This window comes from Dendrobates tinctorius, unplaced genomic scaffold (assembly GCF_039654945.1).
Source record: "Dendrobates tinctorius isolate UK_male_01 unplaced genomic scaffold, ASM3965494v1 ptg000254l, whole genome shotgun sequence".
Lineage (NCBI taxonomy): Eukaryota > Metazoa > Chordata > Amphibia > Anura > Dendrobatidae > Dendrobates > Dendrobates tinctorius.
Genome location: NW_027361921.1, coordinates 16183231 through 16206763, shown reverse-complemented (window position 1 = coordinate 16206763; position 23533 = coordinate 16183231). Strand labels below are relative to the sequence as shown.

Genomic DNA, 23533 nt, shown 5'->3' with positions numbered 1-23533 from the left:
AACCAATATAAAACTCACTCCAAGTTGGCCTCAGCCTGCTGGCTGATTGACCCCTGGGCTTCAACATCACATGTTGCTGCTCAGAAGTGTTTGCCACGGGTACTCCCTCCTGCCCAGCCAGGTTCCAGCAACGTCAGCTGTTTCTCGGCAGAGCCTTTGGCCTAGGTGCCTCCTTCATGGTATCCGAGTTCCAGCAACGTCTGCTGGTCCTTGGTAGTGCTTTTTAGCACAGGTACCTCCTGCTTAGCAACCGTGTTCCAGCAATGTCAGCTGGTCCATGGTTGTCCCATTGGCTCTTGTTCCGGGTTAGCTGAGTCTATGGTGCCTGCAGTTTCAGTGCTTCCTATGTGGGCTGCGGGTTCTGGTAACAAAGGCTGGTTCCATAGTGCCAATAGGACAAGCACTCCCTGTAGGACTGTGGGTTTCGGTAACTGCGGCCGGCTCGCGGCCTTGCAACTTTGTTTTTCACGGGTACCTTCTGCTACCCATCCGGGTTCCAGCACCGTCAGCTGATCCACGGTTGTCCCATTGGCTCTTGTTCCTTCTGCTGCCCCTCCGGGTTCCAGCACCGTCAGCTGGTGCTCCCTAATGTCATTTGCTCTTGCAGCTTCTGCTACCCATCCGGGTTCCAGCACCGTCAGCTGGTTCTCGGCAGTGCCTTTGGCCTAGGTGCCTCCTTCTCGGTATCCGAGTTCGAGCAACGTCTGCTGGTCATTGGTAGTGCTTTGGAGCACAGGTACCTCCTGCTTAGTAACCGTGTTCCAGCACCGTCAGCTGGCCCACGGTTGTGCCATTGGCTCTTGTTCCTTCTGCTGCCCCTCCGGGTTCCAGCACCGTCAGCTGGTTCTCGGCAGAGCCTTTGGCCTAGGTGCCTCCTTCTCGGTATCCGAGTTGCAGCAACATCTGCTGGTCCTTGGTAGTGCTTTGGAGCACAGGTACCTCCTGCTTAGTAACCGTGTTCCAGCACCGTCAGCTGGTCCACAGTTGTCCCATTGGCTCTTGTTCCTTCTGCTGCCCCTCAAGGTTCCAGCACCGTCAGCTGGTCCTCGCTAGTGTCATTTGCTCTTGCAGCTTCTGCTACCCATCCGGGTTCCAGCACCGTCAGCTGGCTCTCAGCAGAGCCTTTGGCCTAGGTGCCTCCTTCTCGGTATCCGAGTTCCAGCAACGTCTGCTGGTTCTTGGTAGTGCTTTGGAGCACAGGTACCTCCTGCTTAGTAACCGTGTTCCAGCACCGTCAGCTGGTCCACGGTTGTGCCATTGGCTGTTGTTCCTTCTGCTGCCCCTCCGGGTTCCAGCACCGTCAGCTGGTTCTCGGTAGTTCCACAGACTCTTGTAGCTAATGCTACCCATCCGGGTTCCAGCACCGTCAGCTGGTTCTCAGAAGTGTTTTTGGCACAGGCACTCCCTCCTGCCCAGCCTGGTTCCAGCACGCCTGCTGTTTCCGGGTAGTGTCAATGTCACTTTGCCACCGATACGTTGTCCTGTCGTGTTGCGGTTGGGTTAGCCGAGTCTATGGTGCCTGCAGTTTCGGTGCTTCCTATGAGGGCTGCGGGTTCTGGTAATAAAGGCTGGTTCCGTAGTGCCAATAGGACAAGCACCCCCTGTAGGAATGTGGGTTTCGGTAACTGCGGCCGGCTCACGGCCTTGCAACTTTGTTTTTTTCCTGGGTACCTTCTGCTACCCATCCGGATTCCAGCACCGTCAGCTGGTTCTCGGCAGAGCCTTTGGCCTAGGTGCCTCCTTCATGGTATCCGAGTTCCAGCAACGTCATCTGGTCCTTGGTAGTGCTTTGTAGCACAGGTACCTCCTGCTTAGAAACCATGTTACAGCACCGTCAGCTGCTCCACGGTTCTCCCATTGGCTCTTGTTCCTTCTGCTGCCCCATCGGGTTCCAGCACCGTCAGCTGGTCCTCGCTAGTGTCATTTGCTCTTGCAGCTTCTGCTACCCATCCGGGTTCCAGCACCGTCAGCTGGTTCTCGGCAGTGCCTTTGGCCTAGGTGCCTCCTTCTTCGTATCCGAGTTCCAGCAACGTCTGCTCATCCTTGGTAGTGCTTTGGAGCACAGGTACCTCCTGCTTAGTAACCGTGTTCCAGCAACGTCAGCTGGTCCACGGTTGTGCCATTGGCTCTGGTTACTTCTTCTGCTGCCCCTCCGGGTTCCAGTACTGTCAGCTGGTTCTCGGCAGTTCCTCAGCCTTCTTGTATCTTCTGCTACTTTTTTAAGTTCAAGCTTGTGGAAATGGTTTTTGATTCTCACTCTGGATCTCCCTGACAATGACCCTGAAGACGACGACCCTGAAGACCACACAGAAGAATACCTAAAAGATGACCCTGAAGAAGATGACCAAGAGGACAAAGAACAGGAAGACAACCACCAAGATGCAGAACAACAAGAGACAGAAGACCAAGAAGCATAAAAATTAAAAGCAGAAGAACATGAAACATAAGACTAACAATCAGAGCAAATGATATTATCTAATTTATAAGCAGAAGAAGACTAAGCAGTGTATGGGGGCGAGTCCGTTCCTCCTCGTGGTGCCCCTGGAAAAGGCCTGCTGCTGCAGGCCAAACTGAACGCGGGCAAATCCTGTTGTAAATCTTTTGTGACAGACTGAATGGAAGGTGTCATCTTCAAACTTTTATAGATAACAACTACAGGAATGCCTGACACAAATAAGAATATGATGAAGAAGAATAGGAGGAAGAAGAAGAATAGGAGGAAGAAGAAGAATAGGAGGAAGAAGAATAGGAGGAAGAAGAAGAATAGGAGGAAGAAGAAGAATAGGAGGAAGAAGAAGAAGAAGAATAGGAGGAGGAAGAAGAATAGGAGGAGGAAGAAGAAGAAGAAGAAGAATAGGAGGAGGAAGAAGAAGAAGAAGAATAGGAGGAGGAAGAATAAGAAGAAGAAGATACTGCTGCTGCTGAAGATGATGAAGGAGAAAGTGTGGGAGAAGTAAAAAAGAAGGTGAAGAGCATGGAAGTAGTGAAACATACATATCTGACAAAAAATTAAAGACTTTAACATAGTCAATATCTTTGTAACTACGAACGTCTTTAAAAAAAAATAATACTGCGATTCCATTTGATTGTGCTAAAGCTCTATGGCTTTGATGTCTCCTACACCTCCCACAATACATTCTACATTATTATTAGTTGTTTTTCTCCATGTAGAATTAACCAACAGGGAAAGAAAGGGTTTTTTTTAATTCTGATATTTCTGTTCCATTGACTTGAATTGGACTTCCGGGATCGGAATTGGCGATACCCGATACTTTTTTTTTAGATCGGCCGACCCATTCCGATACGATATTTTTCAGTATCGGGTGGTATCGCTCAACACTAGTCCACAGCATGTCTTTAAGCACAGTCACAAATTTAAAAGGTCTCAGCTTCATGACAAAACTTTATATCATCCAGTTTCCTCAGAGCAAATTCCATGTCTTTGTTGCATCCCACCACAATATGGAGACAGTGGCGGGGGAGGGGCAGTGGGTGCCCTAGCCCGCTAGCCAAAACCGCATGGATTAGGGTACATCCCACCGAACGCCCACTCTCCTTTTACTATGGGTGTAATAGTATTCAGATAACACAGGGTGAGGGTAAAACAGTGTGGTAATGCTTTATTGAACCACAAAACAGGTAAAAATACACATAGAACAGTCCCAGAAAAATACCCAAGGAGGTGCAAAATTACAAAGTCTCACCCTTAGGCCAGGGTCACACTGACAAACCCAACAGTGGCATGCACAGAGTGGAGGTATCGAATAGAGATTAGCAAATATTTCAATGTTCGATACGGATTACGTTTGCCGAATTTGCAATATTCGCTGATTAATTTGTGGAATATTCGCCGAACATTACCAAACACCATTCAAGTCAATGGGAGGTGCAAAAACAAATGCATGCACAACACCTTAGAACGAACCCAGATGCTGCCAAAACACTTCAAATGAGGGAAGGACACCAGGAAAGTGGCCTCAATTCACCCACAGTACAAATTGCAGCATGGAACAGCAGCAATCAGCCAGGCATGAGGTATTGTGGTCTGGGATAGCCTATAATGCTTTCCAATGAATGTCACAGTTAGATGAGGTGGGTAAGGGATAGGTGTAGGTCCCCTTTGCTGGGAGCCCTGACACCACACGCAACACCTCTACCTGCTTTCATGCGAAGATGCAGGATAGGAAAAAAAGTGGTCAGACAATCCGCGCTGCAAATCACTATGAACAATTATTAGCGGTCTTTATTCAACGCGTTTCGAAGTTTCGCAGAACTCTTCCTCAGGTGTTTTTTTCCTGAGGACGGAGTTCTGTGAAACTTCGAAACGCATTTAATAAAGACCACTGTAATAATTGTTCATAGTGATTCGCAGCGCGGATTGTCTGACCACTTTTTTTCCTATCCTGCATCTTCTACGTCGGTCCCTCGTGGATCTGTGGTTTCTGCAGCAGCGAATCCTCCATGCTTATTACAAGCTCCATCTGGTGAGTATTATTTTTAAATTGATATACCTACACTGGGTAATGCACTATTGTGCTATTTCTCTTCAATAGTACACTCAGATGGCACAAATATCAGTTTTCTAGACAACCATTGTCAAAAAAATTTAAGGATAGTTATACGGGTAGTTGAGTACAAGGAAGTTGAGGCCTGACGGTCTTGGAGGCCTACTGCTACAGTCAACACGCATGAAGGAGACCTAACCAGGAGTGATCACATTTCCCAAAATTATTGGCAGATGCTGCTAAAGTGGCATCAATTTCACCACAGTAGAAATAGTGGAAAAGGGACTGACTGGTCTTTCACTACACCGAATTCAGCAGATGGACACCCTACAGGGAGTGTTCACATTTATGAGGGCCTTACACCATAGAAGTGGCATCTATTTCACCACAGTAGAAATAGTGTAATAGGGACCAACAGGTCTTTCTCTACACCCAATCCAGCAGATCGACACTTAACCATGAGTATTCATGTAGTGAAAATATGTATTTGTATGGATATATGACCGGCAGTAAATTACCATCTGTTCTTAGGCTGCAGCTCTTCAAAAAGGTCATAAGCTATGTTATCCTGATAAAAGGCAGTTTTCCTGGTCTCAGGGTCTCTGACCCCAGGGTACCTTCCTGAGAACACAAAGAATGGAATAATTTGCAGCCTGACACTTTCTATTTACTATGGTAACAAAAGGTTATGACAAAGCATTTAGAGGAAAAATAATGTATTCAATGGGAAGTAGCCACGGTCCAGTCACAAACCAGGAATTAGAATAATAACATGAAAGGCTGGTCTAAAAATCTGATCTCCAGGCTAAGCCTATAACTTGGGCCCCACACAAAGAAAGTTGTTCACAGATTGAGGGCAGCCAAGCTGATGTGATCCATTTCATACTCCCCCCCCCCCCCACTTCAGGGAAAAGAATACCAGACTGCAAAGTTTAGATATTTCTGTAAGTTTCTTCCTTTTATTAACTGTTTTGCATATTTGTATGTCACTTTTTATTTCCATTTTTTATATCCTTTTATTGTAAGCAATGTACCTTTTCTATTAAAGCTTAAGACTTTAATATGTTTGAACCTTGTATACTCTAAAATAATCCATAACCTCAGAGTGTGTGATCCTAGTGATTGGCAGACAGTAGTAGTAGTATTTCCGGGACTCATTGCTCATGCGTTCAATGAATGGTGGCAGAGTGTGTGAAGTGGGGTGCGTGGTCTGTGTCGGGGTGTGATTTATGCTCCCAGTGCAGCATAGGACAGAGGTTGAATGCTGGATTGAGTGAGAGGAGATAGATTGACCCTTGCAGGCGCAACCTCAAGTCATGTGCTGAGAATTGGGTATGTGACAGTTCACATTTCCAAAAATTATTGACAGACACCACCAAAGTGGCATTAATTTCACCGTAGTAGAAATAGTAGAATAGGGACTGACAGTTCTTCCACTACACACAATGCAGCAGATGGACACCCAACAAGGATTGTCCACATTTAAAGAAATGAGGGCCTTACACTACAGAACTGGCATCAATTTCACCACAGTAGAAATAGCAGAATAGGGACTGAAAGATCATTCACTACATCCTATACAGCAGATGGACACCCAACCATGAGTGTTCACATTTCCAAAAATTATTGGCAGACACCACCAAAGTGACATCAATTCCACCACAATAGAAATAGTATAATGGGGACCGACAGTTCTTCCACTACACCCAATACGGCAGATGGACACTCAACCATGAGTGTTCACATTTCCAAAAATTATTGGCAGACACCACCAAAGTGGCATCAATGTCAACACAGTAGAAATAATAGAAAAGGGACTAACAGGTCTTTCACTATACCTAATCCAGCAGATGGACACCTAACTTGTAGTGTTCATATTTTAAAAAATGAGGGCCTGACACCACCGAAGTGGAATAACTTTCACGAAAATAGAAATAGTATGATTGGGACCGACATGCCTTCCACTACAGCTAACATAGCAGATGTAAACCAACCATGACTGTTCACTTTTCCACAAATTTGTGCTAACATCAGCACCAGCAGCCTGCACACTAAAGATATAAGAGAATGAAGCTACGTGACATTAATGCATCACACTAAAAAATGCAATATCACCTAGTCTGTACAGTCTGTGATTGGGGTGTAAAAGTCCTTGGAGATCCATGATTTGTTCATAATAAAAGTTAGGCGATCAACACTTTCAGGGAACAGCCGTGTGCGCTTATCCATAAGGACACCACCAGCAGCGCTAAAGACATGTTCTGAGAGAACGCTGGCTGCCGGGCATGATAAAACCTCCAAGGCATGTGAGGTGAGCTCAGGTCACTCTTCCATTTTGGAAGACCAAAATGTGAAAGGGTCCAAACCCTCCCTGATGGTATTTATATTTATTTCTAGATACTCCAGCATTATCCTCTCCATTCTTTCACCACGTGTAAGACTTGGAGTCTGTTGTGATGGTGCATGAGTTGGTCTAAAAAATAAAGGACTGACAGAAATTGCTTCTTCCACTGCTGCTGCTAATGTTGTTGCGTTGACGAATTGACAGGCCGTAAGTTGTAAGTTGTATGTCTACAACTGCGATGCGAACTGTGTGCTTCACTGCTGTCTTGGGGAATATCTCTCTTAAGGTTTTATAAAAGCGTGTTTCAGTACGCCAGCATTCACGGTTCTCTTTCTAGGGCAGGAATCATCTCTCAAAATTTTGGTTTTATAATGTGGATCTAAAAAAGTGGCAACCCAGTAGTCAGCATTATTCCTAATCATTACTATACGGGGATCATATTGCAGATAGTGCAGCAAGAAGGGACTCTACCATGAGGTCTGAGCCCATGCTGTGTTGGTGGCTGGGTAAAAAGAGGCTCGTTTCCTCCGTCCCCTACCACCAACCCCGAACAACAGAGAGGGGAGGATTATTGTCTTCATCTGACAGTTGCTCGCCCATCACGTCTTCCTCCTCCATTTGCTCCACGGATCTTGCACCTTCGATAACAGTTTGTCTGTTATCATCATCAGCCCCCCTCGGTTACAGTAAACTCTCTCACCTGGCACCCACCTGTGTGATGACAGTCTTGAAGTTTGAAACAATGTTATCCCTTCTGCAGCCTCCTCTGCTTCCTCCTCTTCTGGGACCACCATCTCCTCCCGCAGGCTATTCAAAGTCTGCTCCAGCATATAAATGACCAGAATAGTGATGATGATGGCGTCACCAGCGCTAACCATCTTGGTAACCATTTCAAAACTGTGCAGAAGGGTGCAGAGGTCCTTAATCTGTGCCCACTCTGTACACGTGATATGTGCCACCTCCGTACTGCATTGGCCCTGGCTATATGATATGACATACTGCATCAGGGCTCGTTGCTGCTGCCACAGTCGCTGCAACATGTGCAGAGTGGAATTACACCCTATTAGCATATTGCATTTCAATCTGTTAACTGGCATGGACAAAGACCTCTGTATCGATGCAAGTCGATGATGAGGAGAGGGGTGCAAACAGTGGAAATGAGCACACAGCTTACTTGCTTTCTGGAGCAGGTCACCCAGGCCAGGATAGTGGCTAAGAAAACGCTGTACCACCATGTTGAGAAAGTGAGCTGGAGCGCCGTGGGGTACTCCGGTATTGGGGCCGTTGACTTCAATGGGGGACGGGGTCACGGCGGCGGTGACCCGGTCCGTGGCCCTGGGGCATCCATTAAATAATAAAATAGGGGGAAAGTTGTTTGTGATGCTGTTAGATGTGGTAAAAATGAAGATAAAGTTTATACATGAATAAATACGTGATCGCCACCTGTGGTATTCTGGTCAGAGGTGACCAGCGATGTGGTGTTGTTCCCCTGAGACTGTTGATGTGGCACAGCTGAGGTGAAAATAGCTCTCCACTGGTAGAGCAATAGTCCCAGGGCAAAAATGTTTGATTAATAGTTAAGATGGCTGTGAACATTGGGGTGCAGAGAAATGAGAGAAGGACACAGAGGTGCAGTTTCTTTACCTTTTACTGGCAATTGGTTGCAATCCAGAGTACCACATACAGGTGATGGAATGAGTCCGGCTCGCCTGGAGGCATTCAGGGGATCCACCTTGCCAGGTGGGGTTTAGGACCTTCCTTCTGCGCTTTGTGTGTGGGTCTCTGCTGTTTCTAACTATGCTGAGACCCTCAATTGCGTGATGATTTCACTAACCTGTACGCCTGTCAGCATGGGAATATTCCACGGGTGCCGTCATTTTCACCATCAGCCCCAGGATCCTTATTTGCTGCCATGCCCTCAGGTGTTCAATGTCGCACAAGAATTTACAATTCCCTGTACTTTCAGATTCAGCGATCAGGTCATACAGCTCCTGGCAACTAAGGACTCTGGCGTCTCTTTTCTCTCTATTAGCGCTTCGCTCTGGGATCTGCTATACGCAGCTTTTTAGCTTCCCCAGAGCCTCTCTGTCTCTGCTCTTGTCCTTTTCTCTCTTCACAGATCAGCTTCCTGTCTTGAACTGACTGGATCTTCCAGACAGATCTTTTTACCTCACGTTTAACTGTCTTGTCATTTTCTCACAGCTGCTCTCGTTTCCATGACAACTCCCTCAGCTCACTTCTAGCTGACACACCAACCCCCTCTGCTGGCCAGAATTTATAAGACATCTTCATTTTCTGACCTTCAGCAGGAATTGTGATTTAATCTATGCTACCTGGCATGGGGGTCCCCTTTCTGCCTCCAAGCATGACTTCACCTCTTAGGCCTGTTTCACACTTCCGTTTTTGTGTCCGCCAAACGGATCCGTTTCTGTTTTTTTGACGGAAACTGATGCAAACGGATCCGTTTTTAAAAAAACGGATCCGTTTTTTTGACGGATCCGCGGTAACCACTAATGGAAGTCTATGGGACAAAAAAAACGGATCCTGCAAAAAAATGGCGGATCCGTTTTTTACGGAAACCAACGGATTTTGACGGATTTGAAAAAACGGAAGTGTGAAACAGGCCTTAGAGGGAGGCAATGTCACTGTGACAACCGGACTCTGGGGTGTCACAGAGCCATGCAAGGCACATGTGTGAGCTTGCCTAGCCGTAGTGCCGCCACCAGGTTCGCACCATTATTGGACTTGGCCTTCCCTGGATGCAGGTTCAGTGGAGACAGCCAGTGATCAAATTTAAATACCAACAAATGATAGAGCTAATCATAAGAAAATCATAACAAGAGACACACTTTAAGAATAAATATATTAAACCAACTCAAAACAAAGAGTGCTACTGGGGTTCCATAAAAATTTATATTTTATTAATAAGAATTAAAACCATACATGTACATAACAGAAATACAGAGAATTGTGCAATAAACAGAATACTCCTATGGGGTGTGTGAGGTAGCGCTGTCATTCACATAGGGGATCACTCACTTAGCCACCACAAAACCAGATCCGGCATGGGTTTTCAATAAAACCATTATAGTCCATGCGGTTTATTTATGCAGCATAAACCAAAGCAAGCAACATAAAGTTCATATCAGTATAGCGTCCTTGACAAAGCTTCTCTGTGGTCACACAGGTTGGCATACACAGGCTCTTCAGCCTCATAGTTATCTCACCCACGTCCGGGTTTCCTCATGGCTGTTTCTCCATGCTGCAGACATCCATTCCCTCCCGGGAATCACCAGGCACGTGCAGCCATTACACACAGCCACTCCACATCTCCCAGCGGGACCTTTCACAACGGACCAACCAGGTCCCTGCATTCACCACATGTGACCTACCCTGGTCTCCTTATATGGTCTGTAGCCACGCCCACTGGGTCACATGGCTATGACCTCATCACAGGTCCTTGAACCATTCGCACACATTCTGCACTAGCATTCTTAAACACACCCCCTGGGTGGGTTTGTAGGTAACTGGGACTGCCCGTCTCCCCAGCTACCTGGAGACTTCTCCCTGACACATTGACACAACACATCAGCAGTATCACTACTGATCAACACACACATCAGTCTCCATCTCAAGGCCACCCACCTTGAGATACATAACGGTCCTTCAGGATGCTGCCACTCATCCTCTCTTGGGACATCCACACAGCACCCCCTAGCGGACACAGTGGTCATTACACCACATATCTCCCCCCTCTGTTCAAACCTGTGGGGTTGAGCACACAGCATAACCCCAGGATCTCGAGACCGAGCACTCAATACATCTTGACCCACAGGTCGAGAGAACCGTCTCCATCTGTCATCCGGCCTCATCTCTGTAAGGCCTCCCCCACCCCCAGTGGTCAGAATATCGGCCCTGATCTTTGGCCCTTCAGTTGCAGTCTGTCTGCATCATCAGACACTGTTTAGTCTTCACATTGCTTTCTCTGTCCATTCTGTTCCCCAACCAGCTCCCTCGGTTGGTACGGTCATAAGTCTTAGTTAAGCCTACTGTCTGGCCTGAGTCTGACTCATTCAGCGTTTCACAGGAACTACGGTCTCTCAACGTCATCCTGCCAGTCGAACTACCACTTGCTGACATTCTTTGGCCATCTGCCATGTCACTTCTTGGAGGAACCATTTGGGTCCTTACATCTTAGGTTGAAGGCGGCCGCCACCTGGTTTCCGTACCTCTTTATTGATTCGCAGACGTCCCGCCTCAACTGCTCAATCTCTTGCAGGTACCCCACTCGATACTCCACGAGCATCCGAAAGTCTCTCAGGCTCTCCACGGAGCCAACCACCATGATGGGAATCCTACCCACTTCACTGGATACCTGGTCTTCATCAGGAGGGATCCTCACCCTCACTGCACCGGAGATATTGACAAGGTCTTGCATTACCTTCCTGAGTCTTCCTACGATTCTCCCAATCAGAGCTTTGGGTACCGGAACCAAATCTTTCCGAAAACCCAGCCGATTCATAGCCTCCTTCACTAACTCTAGGCGTCGAGCAGCTTTCATATTACTCTGCCTGACCAGCTGTTTGGCGTGGAGACTTTGTAAATGCATCTCTATCAGGACAGCTACCCGGTTTGCTGTATCTTCCCTGGCTGATATTATCACCAACTGCCAAGTCTCAGGTGCCCATTGCACCTTACACGCCTTGACCGCCACTTTGAAAGCCTCATGTACACCTTCCTTCGCACAGGCTTCTTGCATGTCTTCGGGTACCTCGATTACAGATTTGAAGGTCGTGGTCTTGCTCTCTTCCTGGACAGAAGACTCTGGCTTTACCACGGACACTTCCCTCACTACTGTTGACCTGACCAGGTGACTGTCTTCAGTCCTTAGCTCACAAACTTCACAAGAGTTTACCTCTTCATGACCTTTTGCCTCGATTGGTACTGGCAGTTCCGTCTTGTTGTCACTCGCACTCACCCGCGGTAAGTCTTCGTCCAACTTCCTCTCCTGCCGAAGATCTCTTACAGTTTCTTTGAGTTCTTCCATCTCTTCCCCGAGGGACTTGTTCACACTTTGCCAGGTGGACAGGTGACCTCTGAGCTCCAAGACTTCTTTCTCGAGCTCCTCGACCCTGTGCTCAGCCGTTTGTCTCAAGACTCTTTCTCGTTTAACATGTTCTTCTACCTCTTCTCTGAGGGCCTTATTCAGTCCTTGCCATGTTACCATGTGACCTTTGAGCTCAGAGACTTCTTTTTCTAGCTCCTCTAGTCTGTGTTCCCTGTCTCTCTCACAGCCACAGTCACCCCCAGAGTCTGAGTCACCCCGACCAGCCGAGCAATCCTTCCAGCTACCCATTAACCGTGCGAACACTCCAGCCATCTTATCAACCAGGTCAACGTCATTCCTGTCATGAGACGTCAGGTCCGTCCGTTGGGCCGACGTACCCCTTTTCCCGGTCACTTCTACCTCTGACCTCTCCACGTCAGGAGCCGTCACCGTCCTAATATTGGTTAGCCTAACAGTAGGAACGCCTCCACCATCCTGGCATATGTCATCAAACCTGACAAAGTCCCGGCCCCATTCCAAGGCATACAATAAGTCTGATGGTATAATGCCACCTTGGTACTCACTGCCTCCGAGCCCCTCAAACATTACTCTGTCTAATGCATAGTTCACCGTGACCCCACGTTTACAGCGAACCTGGACCATTTTATCGGTCTGACAAAGTGAGAGGAGTTCCTACCAGAGTCACCTGACTCTTTGGGTCCAACGTCCCGAGATTCCTTCCCGGTGTAGCATCACGGTACACACTTGCAGCCAGTCATCACCCGGAAAGAATATCCCACATTCTGGAAACGACATACACGAACACTGCGGTTCCCCAGACATACCCACTGAGCCAACAAGTGCTGTCATTTGTTCCAGCTCGGCCCCGTTCTGGACCACCACCCCAATTTGGGTCACAGCCTCTCTGGGACTCCACCCCCTTTTGGGCTACCACCCCGATTTGGGCCACCGCCCCCTTGCGGGACTTCCCCATGTCCGTTATACCGGTCTTCTCAGACCACAGTTCACACCACACAGTTTATGTCTCTTAAGATACCACACAAGTCCTTGTTGGCACCACCACAGCTCCTGCTGTCACCGATCACCGACACCACCGGCTGCTGTTCACACACAGCTGGTGGTGTCCTCTTCATAACCCCGCTGAGTTACAGGAAGCCACTTGTCCCCTTCGTAACCCCGCCGAGTTACAGGAAGCCGCTTGTCACCTCCTTGACTCCCACTGAGCCACCGCAGGCTGAGTGGAGAAAAGAAAAAAAAAACACACCACACAAAACTCATGTGTCCTGTCTGTGTGCTATTCAGGACGTTCTGTCCCTGCCTGAGACCGTCCAACACACAGGGCGCACCGGGTGCGATTCAAGGAGCGACCCTCCTCCCAGGGTCTCCCCACACACCGGCCTCACCAGGTCCAGGGGCTCGGCGGGTGCTCTTCAGGACATCCATCTCTGCCTGAGACTGGCCAACACTCGCGCCTCACCAGGTCCAAGGTCATACCACATGCTCCCGGGATCTGATTCTTTCTCGTAGAATCTCCCAACACTTACCCTCCAGGACCATTCCTCACAGAAACCCTACAGGTACACAGTCTTACTCACTGACCCAGGTCAGTACCACACAAACACCTGTCCATTACCTGTGTCGGCCACACAGGTCCTCGGGTACCTCTTCTCCGCAGAGGCACCCTAGCAATCACCAGTCTTTCTCCTGGGGAAACGGCCGCACTGGGCTCACCGATCCGGACAGTGCCTTACTCACTAGGCCGCCCCATGGTTCCAGAACCACAGCCAGGCAGTGGCTTCCCCCAAATGCAGGCCGTCACAGGCTCTGCTCACACACGTGGCCGGTCAGCATATTACATGGCTTTCTCGACCGTCAGCCCTCCTGGCTCAGCGATGCTCTTAGCAACCAAATTTTGCAGTCCTCTTCCATTGCTCCCAGCAACAAGGCTACAATATTGCCCTTTGCAATCTCCACCAATTGTGAGGTAGCGCTGTCATTTACATAGGGGATCACTCGCTTAGCCGCTACAAAACCAGATCCGGCAAGGGTTTTCCATAAAACCATTATAGTCCATGCAGTTTGTTTATGCAGCATAAACCAAAGCAAGCAACATAAAGTTCATATCAGCATAGCGTCCCTGACAGAGCTTCTCTCTGTCCTCTCTGTGGTCACACAGGTTGGCATACACAGGCTCTTCAGCCTCATAGTTATCTCACCCACGTCCGGGTTTCCTCATGGCTGTTTCTCCATGCTGCAGACATCCATTCACTCCCGGGAATCGCCACGCACGTGCAGCCATTACACACAGCCACTCCACATGCTGTTAGCCAGGAGACACATCTCCCAGCAGGACCTTTCACAACGGACCAACCAGGTCCCTGCATTCACCACATGTGACCTACCCTGGCCACCTTATATGGTCCATAGCCATGCCCACCGGGTCACATGGCTATGACCTCATCACAGGTCCTTGAACCATTCACACACACACATTGCACTAGCGTTCTTAAACACATCCCCTGGGTGGGTTTGTAGGTAACTGGGACTGCCCGTCTCCCCAGCTACCTGGAGACTTCTCCCTGACACATTGACACAACACATCAGCAGTATCACTACTGATCAACACACACATCAGTCTCCATCTCAAGGCCACCCACCTTGAGATACATAATGGTCCTTCAGGATTCTGCCACTCATCCTCACTTGGGACATCCACACAGCACCCCCTAGCGGACACAGTGGTCATTACACCACAGGTGGTACCAGAGCACCTATATCATATATATCAAATGCAAGTTTAATAAAGGCAAAGTGCAAAAAGGCATGCAAAACAACATTAAAACTGAAAAACACCCCACCAATGATACCCTAAGTCATACTAGCCTTATACTGAGACTAAGGCTGTGTGCACACGTTCAGGTTTTTTGTGTTTTGTTAGCATTTTTCCCATGCAAAAATGCTTGAAAAACACATACATTAAGCATCGTATTATTAAAATGCAGAAATGCATTCCGCAATTTTTGTCCCTATGATGCGTTTTTTTCTGCAAAAAAACCATCGCGGAAAAAAACGCAGCATGTTTATTAAATTTGTGGAAAATCTGCAGATTTCATTGTATTAGGATGCTCTGGAAAAAAAACCTGAGAAATGTGCAAAAAAAAACACGCAAAAAACACAAATCCACGAAAAAAATGCGGATTTCCTGAGGAGTCCAATTTTTCTCAGGAAAAATCTGCTTACGTCTGCACATAGCCTAACTCTTAGTAAGACAGCAATGTAAAAAGAACTTACAAGAATATGGTGTTTCAGTAAAAGTATGGGGGGGTTTTAAGGTGCATGTGCTCTGGTCCAATGGTGTTTTTTCAGTTTTAATGTTTTGTCCTTTGCCTTTATTAAACGCGCATTTGATATATATGATATAGGTGCTCTGGTACCACCCCATCAAAGTATTTTGTTTTCTGTTATGTACATGTATGGTTTTAATTGATCAAATTTAGCTTCAGCTGTATGACTGTGATCTCCAAGGCATATCAATTTCATGACTACCTGATTGCGGTGAGCCCTGGCTGCACAGTACGGAAGTGGTGGGGGTTCGCTATGCACTGTTGTAATGCGTGTCTCATGAAGGCAGAGGGTGAGGGTGCAGGTGGAGACCCTAGAGGGGATAGAGGAGGCAGAAGCTGTGGAATAAGTGTTAAATGTAGATGTTTGGCCTGCACGCTTTGGAGATTCCAAGCCTGTGGAGAAACGCCTGTCCCCACATCGACCAGAGTCACCCAGTGCCAAGTCAACGTGATGTAACGCCCTTGGCCATGCTCACTTATCAAAGTGTCTGTTGTGAAATGTACCCTGGCAGACAGATTTTTGTCAAATGGGTGATGTTCTTGTGACAGTCAGCTTACGCTGAGTCGTTTTCTTTAGAGTGGACCCTCTGGGTCGTGGCACCCAACCACCTAGGGCGAGCTAACCTTGTGAGGAACCACCCCCTATACAGGGAGTGTCAGAGGCAAGACCAAGGGGGTGAGCTACCATGACTGCTGGAACCAGACGGCCGGCTCAGGTAGACACTAAGTTCGAGTGTCTGACAACAAAGGACATGCAGGAAACAAGGCAAGACAAGATGTGAATTCAAGGTATCTTCATTAAGGCAAACTCAGGGTTACATCAGGTGCAAAACGTGATAACAAGGAAAACACAGCAAGATGCGTGCGTGGCACGCCAAGGTTCATGGCATGGTACGTGCTAGATGGCACACCTAGGTACAAGCAAGGCTTGATGGCATCGGACTCCAGACAGCTGGCAATGATCGACAGGGTCAGGGTGTCAGGATGCCGACATCAGCTCTGGACATCAGGCCGCAGTCGTCAATCTTACGATCTCTGGCAGCGATCGGCAGGTTCCGGGCATCCGGCAGGCAAACCAGGATTTAGGCAAGGAGGCACGACAGATCTCCAGACATGGTGCGTGTTAGGGAACACGCCAAGGTCCAAGGCAAGGTTCCAGGCGGGGTGCGTGCTAAGAGCACACCAGGGTTCAGGGCAAGGTGCGTGTGTAGGGGACACGCCAGGTTCAAAGTACAAAACACGGTGCATGTGTAGAGACGCACAACAGGGCAGAGTGCAGGGGCACAGAATACAGAGAGCGACCGAGCAGACCAAGCAGCCATGCAGGGAAGCAACACGATACTCAGGCCCCGACCATAGGAAGGGGCGGTCTGATATAGGGCATTAGCACCTGCACTTCCGGGTCAGGACCAGGAGAGGACTTCTGGTTCAGTTCCTCCAGGATCATAGAGAGGGTCACATGGTCGAGTCCTCCAAGACCATAGAGAGGATTGCTGGTTCAGACTGTGCTGGAACATAAGAAAAGTCACATGATCAGGGTCTCCAGGATCACAAAGAGGATAGCTGGATCAGACAGTGCTGGAACATAGGAAAGGTCACATGATCAGGGTCTCCAGGATCAGAGAGGACAGCTGGATCAGACAGTGCTGGAACATAGGAAAGGTCACATGATCAGGGTCTCCAGGATCATAGAGAGGATCGCTGCAGGCAGAGCAAAGACAGCTGGTCACACAGCAACGGCGTGTAGCCATGAGGTAAAACACACATGCGCACTGGCAATGGCAGGCAGCCATGAGATGAGGCGCGCGTGCACACTGCTCCAGGCATCTTGCAGCACAACAGTCACGAGGTGCATGTGCACACTGCTTCCAGGGATCTTGCAGCATAAGACATAACAGGCATAATAGTTCAGTGCACGTGCACACTGCTCAAGGAGTCATGTGGCATAGCAGACATGGCGGGCATGATAGTTCGGTGCGCATGCACACTGCTCCAGGAGTCATGCGGCATACCAGACATGGCAGGCATGATAGTTCGGTGCGCGTGCACACTGCTCCAGGGGTCATGCGGCATAACAGACATGGCGGGTATGACAGTTCTCTGCTACATGCTGGTGTAGCGCAAGCACAGCTTTCTTTAAAAAATAATGAAGACTGGGTAATTGGTACTGGGGGACTGCGACAGCCATCAGCTATCTGAAACCGTCGGTGTCCACCAGGCAGAAAGGCAGCATTTCCGTGGCCAACAAATTGGAGATGGTGGAGTTCAACCTCTTTGCTTTGCTATGCATAGGAGGAAACAATCTTTTCCGTGACCACAACTGCGGAACCGTGGACTGGCTGCAGTGCTGTGAGAGGGTTGACGCAAAACAGTGTAAAAATCCATACTGATGGAGAAATCTCTTTAAAATTTGTATAAAATATACATTCCAAAGGGCATTCCCAGGAACTCATAAAGCCCAAATGGAGTAATGAAGGCTGAGCGCTCCCGAGCGTCCTCCGTTAGGGGTATCTGCCAGTACCCCTTGCTCAAGTCTAATGTGGTCACAAATTGGGCACTGGCCAGACGATCCAATAGATCATCCATCCTGGGCATGGGATAAGCATCACTCTTGGTGGCATCATTTAGTCATCTGTAATCAATGCAGAATCGTGTTTTACCATCCTTCTTGGGGACCAGGATGACAGGAGAGGCCCAAGAACTTTGAGATGGCTGAATAACTCCCAGTTGTTTCAACTCCTCCAGTTCGTTCTTTATCATGCCTTGAACAGCCTCTGAAAACCGGTAGGCAGCCTGCTGGATGGTGCGTTGTCCGGGGGTTTCCACATGGTGGCTGGTGAGAGTAGTCTTCCCCGGCTTTGAGGAGAAAGCAGCAGCCCTCGGCCTTAGTATGGCGACAATATCGTCCTTTTGTATATCCGATAAATGGGAGCCCAGGGGCACTTGTTCCAGTGATCTTCCCGCTTGGGCAACCTGGAGGAGATCTGGGAGATACTCGTCGGCGGTGGTATCACTAGGGGGGTGGCAGACAGCTAGAACAGGCAGAGATCGGTCGTGGTAGTCTTTCAGCATGTTAATGTGGACGGTTTTCTGTTGTCGACCACTAGAGTCCAGGGCAATAACATAGTTAGTGTCATTAATTTTCTTGACAACCTGATAAGGGCCTTCCCACACTGCTTGAAGCTTGTTGGCAGGGGAAGCAGTAATCATGAGCACTCACTGTCCTTCCATAAATTCCCGGTTCCTGGCATTACGGTCATACCAGGTTTTTTGTCTGGACTGGGCCATTCGCTGATGTTCTTTAGCGAAGGTAGCTAGCTGAGCGAGACGGTCTCTGAGCTCTAGAACATAGGGAATGATGGGCATTCCGGTATCTGAGATGTCTCCCTCCAAATGTTCTTTCAGAAGAGTGAGAGGCCCACGGACCTTCCGGCTAAACAGTAGTTCGAAGGGAGAGAACCCTGTGGACTCTTGGGGAACCTCCCGATAGGCGAAGAGGAGATGTGGCAGGTACTTTTCCCAGTCTTTTTCAATGTCAACAAAAGCCCTCAGCATATTTTTTAGGGTTCCATTAAAGCGTTCACATAGTCCGTTGGTCTGCGGGTGGTATGGGGTGGTGCGAATGGATCGAACACCACAGGTATGCCATAGGGACTGGACCAGATCTGACATGAACTGAGTGCCTTGATCCGATAATATTTCACTAGGAAACCCTACCCGGGTAAAGATGGTAACAAGGGCCTCGGCTACCTTTACTGCTGTAATACTGGACAGGGCCACAGCTTCAGGATACCTAGTGGCATAGTCCACTATGGTCAGGATATATTTTTTCCCTGACCTGCTGGGGTGGGCCAGAGGACCTATGATGTCGACGGCTACACGTTGAAATGGTTCCCCAATTATGGGAAGGGATTGCAGGGGTACCTTATGTCAAGCTCCTGGATGCCGCATTCGCTGGCACACATCGCAGGTGCGGCAATAATGGGCTACTGACTGCGAGACGCCCGGCCAGTAAAAACTTTGGGTGAGTCTCTTTTCAGTCCTTTTTCTCCCTTGATGCCCAGCCAAGGGGATGTCATGGGCCAGTTGAAGTAGCTGTGCCCTGTACTTCTGAGGGACAATGAGTTGCCTGGTCATTGCGTCAGGGTTGCCCTGGTCACTGCCCTTTGTTACACGATAATACAGTCCGTTTTCTCGAGTGAAGCCATCCCCATTATCTGCCAAGTGCCCAGTTTCTGCCTTTCGCCTAAGGGCTGCTAAGGTAGTGTCACCCTCTATTTCTCTCCTAAACTCCTCTCTGCCCCAAGACTCTCCCAATGTAGTAGCAGCGAAAGTATTGCTTACCGACTCTGATGCGGTTCGTGGTGGTTGCTCCCTGGTGGGGTCCGGATGACGTAGTGCTTGAAGGGCCTGTAGTCGGGTGACTGCTCCCACAAATTGGCACTGTAACTCCCCAATGTCGTTCACAAGGAGGATATCGGCAGGAAGTCCTCCCATAACTCCAATCCAACAGTTTTTCTCCACAACCATAATCCAAACGCACAGAAGCTCGCTGTATATATTTGCGGGCACCCCCCGCCAGGACAATGGGAATTCCCGGACCCTGGTAAATTGCCTTGGATCGAACCACACAGCGATAGTCAAGAATGCCCCGTGTCTCTAAATCCTGACACTTTGTATCCATCAATAAAGACATCCTGCAGGTGGCGTTGCCGTTGCTCTGAGTAGCTAAAGGACAGAGGCCGGAGTCCGTACACTCCAGGAGGGGTATCTATGGTGCCGTGGTTGGTGGTCCACTCTGGTGGGGGTGGTGGTAGCTCTTCCTCAGGTGTGGTGGAGTGTACAAGATGCACTGGACGAGGTGGGGCTCCCTACGAATCCTGGAGGGACAGCCAGACTGCAAATGTCCAGGTTGCCCACACCCATAACACCTCCTATCTGTGATACCCCCAGGTCATGGTCTGAACTGTTGGGGCTTAGGATTGTGAGGCGTGATTGTCATCAGCTTGCGACTAGGTGGAAGGGCAGATATAATTGGATGGGGACGGGGCACGGGAGCAGGCCGTGGTTCATTGTCCAGAAGCCTCCTCCATTGCGGCCGGATAGTAAGGTGTTATGAATGAGTCACCGAAGGAGGAAAAAACAAAAATACAAGCTAAGTCCAGAAAACCAGAGAGGTTGGTAGCTATCGGATTACAGACCCCTGATCCTATTCACACAACTAACTGTAGCCGTGGGGGGTTCCTATGGTGCCCTAGACCCCTCGTTCACAGCCGGAGAACTAAATAAGCCTAAAGAAAGGGGAAATCTAAACTGCCCCAGGGCAGACCCCAAAGCAATAGACAGTCCCCAACATGTATTGTCGGTGAAAAGCAGATGAAAACTCAAACACAGACAGAAAGACAGGTTGAGCAAACGATGGGGCCCAACTAACTAAATAGGAAAGGACAGAAAAGATGCTGGCTGCAATCCGCAAAAATACTGCCAAAATAATGTCCAACACGTCTGATAGAAAAAAGGACCTGAAGTCACTAGACTTCAAAAACACTATATCAGCACTCAGGTATATTCTGAAGACTGAGCAAAAGATCAACTTGACCAGAGACAAAAATGGAGCTCAGCCTGTACCAACAAGGGCAGGCAGAACACAAACACTAAGTAAACAGACAATATCTCATGAAAAAATAAGAGAGCAAATATTTGGCTTTCAGAAGACAGGTACTGAACTGGTTTGCAAGAGCTCAGAGCAGAAAGGATCACCAGCACCCCTGTAGGGCATCGGCTACCTTATATCCACTCAGTGATTCCGGGTGTCCAATCAGGCTCCACCTGTTCAGATGACAGGTTCTTCCCAACCCAATCAATTTCACTACCTCTCTTCACCAGCAGAAAGAGTTCATCAGACATCAACGGTGAAGAGGAAAATGAACTCACAACAGTAAGGGCTTCATCGGCCAGGGCTGCAGCTCTATCCATGATACACGGCGTACGCTCCCGGACCCATTCCCGTACATCTGCAGGGCACTTGGCAAGAAATTGTTCTATAAGGAACGCCTGTATAACATTTTCCACAGTAAAGGCGTTTTCTGCTTCCAGCCATCTCCGACATGCCTCGGACATCTTATGTGCATACATCCTAAACGATCCCCCCATGATAGCGTGGTAATGCAGGATAGTCCGCTTTACAATGTTATAATCCCAATTCCGCAGTGCGTCAATGGTTCGGTAAGCCTTTGCCATGCTTCCGTTCAGGAGCCCCACTAACAAACGCATTCAGCTAGAGTGGGACACCTCCATCACAGCACACTGCTGCTCAAAGTCTTTGAAGAATCCCTCCACATCTCCAGAAGCCTCATCAAATGGCTTAAACTCTGTCTGGGTGATCCGTACAGGCTCCCGGATTGTTGGGGTTACACTCCACATTGCGTTACTCCCTCTTTCAATCTCCATTGCTTCCTGTCTCCACTGTACCCGGCGGGCAGCCTCCTCCTTGTACTCCTGAGAGACGCCGGGGCCCAGAACAGCCATCTCTTCTTCATACCACACCAACCACTGGCTTTTCTGGAAGGGGATCCCTGTCTCCAGTGCTCGTCCTTCAGACATATGGGAGGAGGTGGCCGGGCTAGCGCCCACCAGTAGATCGATTAAGGCCTCTTTAGTCAGTCCCTGGTAGTCCAGGCCCAGGTCTCTGGCTCTCTCCTGTAAACTGCATACAGTCCAATTTCTGTACTCACTCTGTGGGTGGTTCTCCATTGGGTTACGCTCTGTTGATCCCACTGCTGCCACCAGTTGTCACGGGGTCCTTCTCTGGTATCACACAATCAACAGAGCAAGAGAAGAGTGAACAATTTCAAGACCTTTATTCAGGCAAAAATACGAAAAGGTCCATATTCAGTCCACCACACAAAGGATAAGATAGTCCAGAATAAGAATGCAGTCCAGTATCAGGATATAATGTCCAGGGAAACGAGATTCCAAAACTCTAGCACCAGAGGATAAAATGGGTCCTTCTCTCTCTGAAGTTCTGTCTGAACACGATCCTGTCCACTCCGGAACTGACTTGCCTAGCTCCTGTTCTCCCCCGACCCCCCTCCTTGTCCAGGGAAAGTCAAACAAGTTGAGGCGGTTTCCAGGCCCCCCAGAGGAGAACAAAGGGCCTTAGGGATTAATGCACTACAGGGGGTCATCAAGAGACAGATACAGTGAGGCTGTAGACTTACAATGTAATAAGAAAAACACTATGAAAATAACTGGAATTGTTAAAAATAGGAATATACAAAAAATGACATCCACATAACATATCACACCATCACATTGTGATTTAATCATAAGGGCAAAAAGACAAACTAATCACACTATTGTGCCATAATAAAGTGCAAAGAACAGCTCACTGGTATAAGTAAACAGGCTGCCAGCCAGTATTACAGTAGCCACTAACAAAAAACCGTCCTGAATGTTGATCACCCACCAGGAACCTGAGAGGCTCAGTTGCTAACGTACCATAACGTACCATAATAGATTGCCACCAATAATTACCTTATAGTAGGGCCAGAATACAAATGGTGTGTGATGCGCCCCGACGCGCATTTCGGATTTCTCCTTCGTCAGGGTTGTTGCCTAATTATAAATCGGGTGTTTATATATCCGTGGGGCCGAAAAATCAAAAAAATCAAAAGAAAGCCCAGCACATATGTGTCCCAATAGGCACAATCTATTCACAGATAATATATATCTCAATTTAGCGGTGAAAAAAGCCCATACAAGATATTGTATGGAAATATATAGCATTTAATATTACATACCAAAGAGCAGCCTAAATATAATTATGCCCAAAACTCGAGGTCTTGCGGTCAAAGACCTGCATCTCAATAGTTGGCACTGTAACAGAGGAGGAGGAAGAAACAACAGATGCGATTGATGGGTTTGGCTGATAGTGGTTGATGTCCGCTGGTCCGCATTTTTGCGCAGTGGGATTCCCACACTAAAGCATGTTGATTGCGCATGTGAAGGTTCATATATGTAGTAGTCAAATTATTGCAGTTTCACCTTGACTCAGAGTTTTTTTTGCAAAGTTTGCAGATTACATGAGTTGGCTCCTCCTTTGCAGTGTCAAAAAAGTCCATGCTAGACAACCCTTGTCACCCCTGTGAGCTGCAGACCCATGTGGCTTAGCATGCATCGCTCGTTGTGGCTGCATCACTATGTGTCTATGACGGATGGCACAACATAACCTCCTTGTCTTCCTCCTCATGTGACCTACTCATCTGTGTGC

At 48.4% G+C, this 23533-nt stretch overlaps 1 protein-coding gene and 1 long non-coding RNA gene across 12 annotated transcripts in view; one reads left to right on the top strand and one right to left on the bottom strand.

Annotated features, from left to right (window-relative positions):
- The window catches only part of GULP1 (GULP PTB domain containing engulfment adaptor 1), a 1494945-nt gene that overhangs the window by 664141 nt on the left and 807271 nt on the right, over positions 1-23533 (top strand). The gene's annotated exons all lie outside the window — the stretch shown is intronic.
- Positions 1-23533, bottom strand: part of LOC141067743 (uncharacterized) — a 108519-nt gene that overhangs the window by 27892 nt on the left and 57094 nt on the right. The window lies entirely within an intron of this gene.